Below are 7482 nucleotides of genomic sequence, written 5' to 3'. Positions count from 1 at the left end.
GAGTTATTATTCAATCAATGGATCTAGAGTTTTGCAAGATGAAAAGTTCTAGAGAGCTGTTTAACCATAATGTGTTTAGGTTAATCCTTGTGCTGGTTAGTTTTAGGTGTCAATTTGACTGGATTAAGGATTACCTAGAGAGCTAAGAAAGAATTATCTCTGGGCATGTCTGTCAGGCTCCAGAGGAGATGGATGTGATTTGGATGTGGGGGGATCTGCTCAGGGTGGTCGGGCACCATGCAACAGGCTGGGGGTCTAGATGGAACAAAAAGGGGATTTCCTTTCTTTCCTGGACACCCCTCTTCTACTGCACTTGGACATCAGAAGTTTGGCATCTCCAGGCTTTGGGCTCTGGGACTCATATTGGGCTGCCACCCAGTTTCTCAGGCATTGGGCCTCACGCTAAGAGTCACTGCATAGCTTCCCTGGTTCTGAGGCCTTCGGAGTTAGATGGAGCCAGACCACTGACATCCCAGGGTCTTCAGCCCGCAGTTGGGCTATGGTGGAACCCCTCAGCTTCATGATGTGGGTGGGCCTAGTCCTCTACTAAATCCCCTATCATTTATCTATCACCTTTCTATATATCCTATTAGTTCTGTCTCTGCAGAACCCCAGCTAATCAAAGGCTACTGATCGGCACATTAAGATGATAAATCTGTTACATGTTTTACCATAATTTTAAAAACAAACGACAGCACAAGATCTTTATAGCTTCCAGGGCAACTTGCTCCCTGACAAAGTGGCTCTTATCCTGGGATCCCAGAGGGACTAATCAAGCTGCATCAATTTGAGGCACTCTGAATTTGACTTTCCTGAAAAAAAAGATTTATAAATTTGTGTTTGCAGATGTGATTTCAACAAAACCAAGTATTATCATTAAAAAAATTAAAACTTGATTACCTGACCAATTATATCCACTTTAAAAAAAACTAAAAGGACTTATTTCATAGCTTTATCGGTTTATCTAAGACCTTCAGCTGTGGAACACCCACCTGTCCCGTGCCCCACTGGGTCTCCTCCCTCCCCTCCCTCTTTCAGTGAAGCGCCTTTCTCCTCTCCCTGCCTTCCCTGTAGTGGCCCCTGCCCATCTTCCCTGTGCATCTATCTGCTAGGCCGCAGCAATGAACCTCCTCCCAGACACAGGAAGACAACGAGACTTTGCCTGGGGCTCGAGGCTCCCCAACAGGTGCTGGTACCCCAGCAGTCTGTGTTTAAGAACCAAAGACAGGGAGAAGTTCAGGCAGTGAGACATAATTGTAAAAATGAGGACATTCTTCCATAACGGGCTGAAATCTGTCTGCGGATGCTCCCTCCCAAACTCTTACATAATTATTAATGGGTACCCTCTTATGGCACTTTAATTTTTGTAAGCTCTCAAGAGGGAGAGATGGATGTGATCAAAACTGTTTTTCTAAAGCTTTGATTCTGAGTGCACTTGCGTGTCACCATGATTCAGGATAAGAGCCTAGTTTGTCAGGGAGCAAGTTGCCCGGGAAGCTATAAAGATCTTGTGGTGCTGGGGACCAAACCCAGGGTCTGACGCATGCTAGGCAAGTGCTCTACCACTGAGCCACATCTCTGGCCCTGAAACTTGTGCTTTGAAAGCGAACCCTGCAATTTGAGGCAGTAGAGTGAATCTCTCTTGGTGGGAAAATCTGGGCTCCCTGATCTTGGGGTAGCAAAGGCTAATGAGTTGAGAACAGCCCAGAGCCTCACTGAGCACCTGTGAATCCAGCAACATGTGTTTTAAAAGTCACAGTTAAATATTGTCTGTCTCAGGAAAACAGGAGTGGTTTTGCCTTCAATCTCTTTATATCACCACTTGACAAATAATAATAAAAAGTCTCCTCTAGTAGATGCTTTTCACTTAGCTCCTGGTTGTTTGCTCCTGCTGCTTCTGCTCTGGGGAGATATTTATCTCATTAGAAGAGTGGTGACTGCTTATCCCTCTTGAAACATTTAAAGAAAAAATTTCTCGTTACTTTTGCTTAGAACTGGCTGAAGAGTTTCTTGTACCACCATTTAAACAGATAAATATTGTCTACAGAGTTAACTCTTAAAGGTGTGCTCACAATTGAATTCAATACTTGCAATTATGGTATAACCAATAAGTGTTTGCAACCCCCCCCCACCGTCCCCATGCCACATGACAAGGTTTGTTTCCTCCTCCTTTTTAAAAAACAATTTTGTCAGGCAGCTACTAGAAGCATCCAAAACTGCCATGGATAGAAATTTGTGTCCAATTCTCCATTTAGGGATCTTGCTGTATTTTTCAGGCTGACCTTGAACCCCTGAGCTCAAACAATCCCCCCACTTCAGCCACCCATGAAGCTGGACTTCTACATGAGGATGGGGGCACCTGGGAGCAGATGGCTGTCTGGGTCAGGGGCAGTAGTAAGACTATACATCTGTCAAAACTTGCAGAGCTGTCTACTAAAGGATAAATTTTACTTCATTAAAACCTAATTTCTTTTTTAATGGGGGAAAAACAGTAGGTGCGGGTTTTTCATGTGGTGTCTGCAAGTCACAGTTTTCACTGTGTTGTGAAATTCAGTTTCTTGGGGTGTCTGAAGATAATCCACTCCCCTCTCCGGACAGGCAAGCAGTGGCCCTGGAGTTCCTTCTATCTGGGAGAAAGGAGGAGCAATCACCCTTCCCAAATCTTGGTCAGCCCCAGTGCCTGCAGCCTCTGTCTTCCTCCTGTTGGAACCTGACCTCTCTCTCAGCCTCAAATTCCTTGCCTACAGCTTGGTGCCCTTTGGGCTTTTGTTTTCCAACTCACACACCAGCGTGATCCTAACTGCTGGATGGAGTTGCAAATATACTTTAAAAAATCACTTTCTGAGCAATGCTTATTCATTTAAATGGTGTTGTCGGTGAGCACGTCACTGTGTGCAGAAGTGCCCCAGCTGGCACTGTCCATCTGCCTCATGAAGCAATAGATCTTTGGCAAAAACTAAACAAACCCCTACCCTCTCCCTCCATCCCTCTCCTTGATCTTCAGCATCTCTGTGATGACTAATTTCAGGTGTCACCTAAGCTGGGCTCTGGTGCCAATATTTAGTCAAACATCTTCTGGATGTTCCTATGATGGTGTCTTTGCATGACTTTGATATTCATTATATGAGTGGGCCTCATCCCCTCAATGAGCTGAAGGCCTCCAAAGGACAACAGGGAGCAAGAGGAATTCTGCCAGCAGATGGCTTTTGGAGGTAAATCGCCCCCTGGGCTCCTCCCTGGGTCTCCCACCTGCCAGCCTGGTCTGCAGATTTTGGACTTGCCAACCTCTGTAGTCACAGAAGACAATCTTTATAATAAATTCCTCTTTATACATTTTGTTGGTCTGCTTCTCTGCAACACCCTAATACAGAGTCTTCCCATTTGTATTTAAATATGCTTTTAAGTCTATTCCATCTTTAAAAAGTCCTTCCTCAAGCCCCCGGCCCACCCACTTCTCACTCTCTTCAAGGCCACATCTTCCAGGGGCGGTCTCCCCTTCTGTACCTCCTCACTGGCAAAGCACTCTAATCTGGATCCCATCCCCAGCTGTCCTCAAAAAGGCTGAGTGAAGGTCAGTGGTATCCATGTGGACGAAACCAACAAATGCACAGTTCTCCCTCGTTGACACTGATGGTGAGAAACTCGCGGCTCGGTTTGTGCGGCCTGGTTTTCTCCCACGCTCTGGCTCTTCTCCTCTGTCCAAATCTCTCAGTGCTGCACCTGCAGATCTGGAGATCTTCCTGGGCCTTCTTTCTTCTTTTTCTCTCCCCCTAGGTCATGTCACCCATGCTATGGCTTCACCTACTGCCTGTTTGCTGACTATGCCCCAAACCTGTACTTCTTCTGAGTTCCAGACACATGTATCCAATGGCCCATTCAACACTTCACCGGGGCTGTTCAATAACTGGCTGTCCCTCAGAAATGGGCCCATCATCGAGAAGCAACCTAGGAGTGACCTTGGACATTTTTGGTGACATATACTATTACTCAATTTTATTTTCTGGGTAGTTTTCAAATCCCCATCTTCATCACAAACTAGGTTTTATCCACAATCTCTTCCCTCTGAGAACGCTCATGTATATAGATTCTCCCAGTGTTCTCTCTCCTAACACGTCCTAACAACTTGTACAATTATTTACTTCCTGTTAGATGAAAAATTCCCGTGTCTGTTGTCCAGTCATAGATGACATTTATCTTTCCTTTTGACTGCGCAGCATCTGAACTTCCCCCCCCCCCTTTTTTTTCAGGCAGGTTGCTGGTTGAACCCACGGCCTTGCACATGCTAAGCATGCAGGTTCTATCCTGGAAGCATCAATCACTCCATGAATCCTGGTGTTGAAGGTACCTCCTCTCACCTTCCCAGCCTCTCTGGCAGGTAGAACACAAGCAATTCCCCAATCAGGTGTCAGTAAAAGGATTGACTCAAGACCTGGTGACACTGGGGGAAGGGGCTGAGAAACCCATCTCTCTCCTTTGGGCAGTAGTGGTGGCAGGGGGTGCAAGGTGGGCTCCTGGGGCTGATGCAGCTGGGTATGGGGAGGTTCTTGGGTAGAAATGAGCAGGCAGTAACCGTGCAGCAGTTCCCATCGTGCTGCTGAGTGCCACCCCAGCCCTCGGTGCCCCTGGCAGCTTGTGACCTTCTGACAGACCATACTGTGCATACTGGTGGACTATACCAGAATCTCCCAGAGTTGTCCAATAGAGAAGATGGATCTGGTGTCCTGGCAGAGTCCCTGACATGGAGCCAGTGTGGACACGACAAACAGGTGCTGGTTAACAGAATGTATCCAACACAGGAGTCGTGGATGCTTGCGTGGACTAGATTCCTTACCCTTACATATAATTAATTCCCAAAACTCACATCCATTTACATGTAAATGGCAAAAAAAAAAAATTCACAAAAGTAAAACCAGTGGAAAACACCATTATCAGTTGATATTGGAAATTCCTTTCAAGTTGTGCTCACTGCACAGTAATACATGACTTCTTTTCCAATGAGGGGAGGGCATATCCAAAAATAAAGTTGACTAGCAAACAGGGAGAGTGCCTTCTGTGAGGGACAGCTGTGCACTGAGTTAGGGCTACTGGCCACAGGCTGAAGCCCCAGTGGAAGAAAGCACACAGGGCAGAGCTGGTTCACTACGGAAGATGACATTTCTCTTCTGTAAAACCCAAATAGTAACTGCCTCAAATGGCTGCTATGAGAATCAGAGCTCAAAGTCCAGAGTCAGGCTCATGGTATGTGCTCCTTCATTGTTTCCATCATTAATTTTGGCCCTCTTCTTCTCACTCAAATCTGTGCTTTATTAACCTGTAGGGCTAACACAGCAATGTTTAAGAAACCGGCAGCAGTTTTTTCATGCTATTCTCACACTTACACCCCACCCAAAGTAGATTCTTTGGCAGGAACTTTATAGCACTTTACTTATAAAAAGCACAGATGCTATGAAAATTAACTTTCAGACAGTTGAAATGCTTACAGATTTTTTTCTTTTTCAAATTTATTCCTAATGCTGAACCTAGTGATGCCCAAATGGGTATCATGAAGCTCAAAATCTGTCTTCACACCAGGATTATTAGCGTTGCCATTTGCACAGAATAAAATAAACCCCAGTGACAACACTGCCTAGTGCTAATCCCAGGTCTCCCATGGAACTGCTGACAAGCATTTTCTAAGAAGATAAATTATTGTAGTAATGTTTTGATTAGAAGCTGTGATTTTATGGATATAAATCACTACTTCAGAAATGTTATATAAAAATAGGGGCTGGGGATATGGCTCAAGCAGTAGCGTGCTCACCTGGCATGCATGCGGCCCGGGTTCGATCCTCAGCACCACATACAAAGAAACATGCTGTGTCTGCCGAAAACTAAAAAAATAAATATTAAAAAATTCTCTCTTTAAAAAAAACTGTTAAATAAAAATAAAGACACTTTCAGATGCTTGCTCTAGAAAGAGGGGCTGGAGTGTGAAAGTAGCATCCCATTGTGTGACCACACACCAACATCAGTCAAAACTCAATAGAAGGGAAGGGCTTGGTGGCACACACCTGTTAATCCCAGCAGCTCGGGAGGCTGACGCAGGAGGATTTCGAGTTCAAATCCAGCCTCAGCAAAAGCAAGGCACTAAACAACTCAGTGAGACCCTGTCTCTAAATAAAATACAAAATAGGGCTGGGGATGTGGTTCAGGGGACAAGTGCCCAAGTTCAATCCCTGGTACGCTCCCCACCCACCAAAAAAACCCTTAACTGAGGGGCTGGAGTTGCGGCTCAGAGGTAGAGCATGTGTGAGGCACTGGGTTCGATCCTCAGCACCACATAAAAATAAATAAATTTACAACTAGAAAAACAAACAAAAACCTCAACAGACGATAAGACCACTATTTGTAAATAAAGCATGTCTCTAGGAAAGGAAGACATCTCGGGTTCACGCAGAATTTTAATCCATCAGTTCAATGCATGTCACTTCAAGGTTTCTATGAGTTCTAGTCTATTATGATTCTAATTATCTTTTTTTCTCAAAAATGAAAAAATTCAAACACCTTGTGCTATTCTATGCAACTTGCTTTAGAATTCAACTGTTCACGATTCCTAGGTTACCTCAAAACATAACTTGCCACTCACTTCAGCTAAATCCAATAGTACTAGCTTGAAACTAGTTTTGGGGTGTTGAAAATTACTGAACTTTGTTTTGAATAAATACATTTAACATGCATGAAATAGCACTATGTCAATTCTGAGACTCAGTGAGAAATAAAGACCAGGCACTCACCTACAAGGGCTGTGAAGGAGCTGGACAAGTAAACAGAACAACTTTACTAGGTAACTGGTGGGGCAGTGGGGACAAACACCAGCTGTGCCAGATTACAGAGGCAGCACCTACCCTAGCTACCAGGGGGGTGTGACCTACGCTGATCCTGAGACATGCAGGTGAGGATAAGGGTGGGCGAGGGAAGGACACTTTCAAAGGGCCAAGGGTTAGAAGAGTGAAGATGGGAGTAAAGGAGGGCCACTGGCAGACAAGGCCCCAGAGAAGCCAACCTGAGCCATTTGAGGGGACTACAACTATCTCCAAGACAATGGGGACCAACCATTCGAGGATTTCAGGGGACACAAGATAGTATCAGATTTATATTTTAGAGCAATTATCATGAATGCTGAGAGAAACATACTAAGCTCTGAGAGATGGTAGCCTGAAGGAAGCCGGGAAGGCAGGAAAAGTAGGCGGAGCCAAGTACAGCTGACCCTCTTCTCCTTGATGGAATGGGTCCAGGACCCCAGGGGCTACCCAAATCTGCAAATGATCAAGTCCTTTGTGAAAAATGGCAAAGAATTTGCACATAATCTGTGCAATCCTCCTGTATGCTTTAAATCTTTCCTAGATTACCTATGACATCTGATACAAGTGCTGTGTAAGTAGCTGTTATACTGTATTGTTTAAAGAAAAACCACCACCCCCCAAAAAGTTCTGCACATATTCA

This window comes from Marmota monax, unplaced genomic scaffold, assembly GCF_021218885.2.
Source record: "Marmota monax isolate L192 unplaced genomic scaffold, Marmota_monax_Labrador192_F-V1.1 WCK01_AAM20220418_F8-fsc00040, whole genome shotgun sequence".
Classification (NCBI taxonomy): domain Eukaryota; kingdom Metazoa; phylum Chordata; class Mammalia; order Rodentia; family Sciuridae; genus Marmota; species Marmota monax.
The sequence above is the reverse complement of the archived record's forward strand: the minus strand, read 5'-3'. Positions refer to the sequence as shown.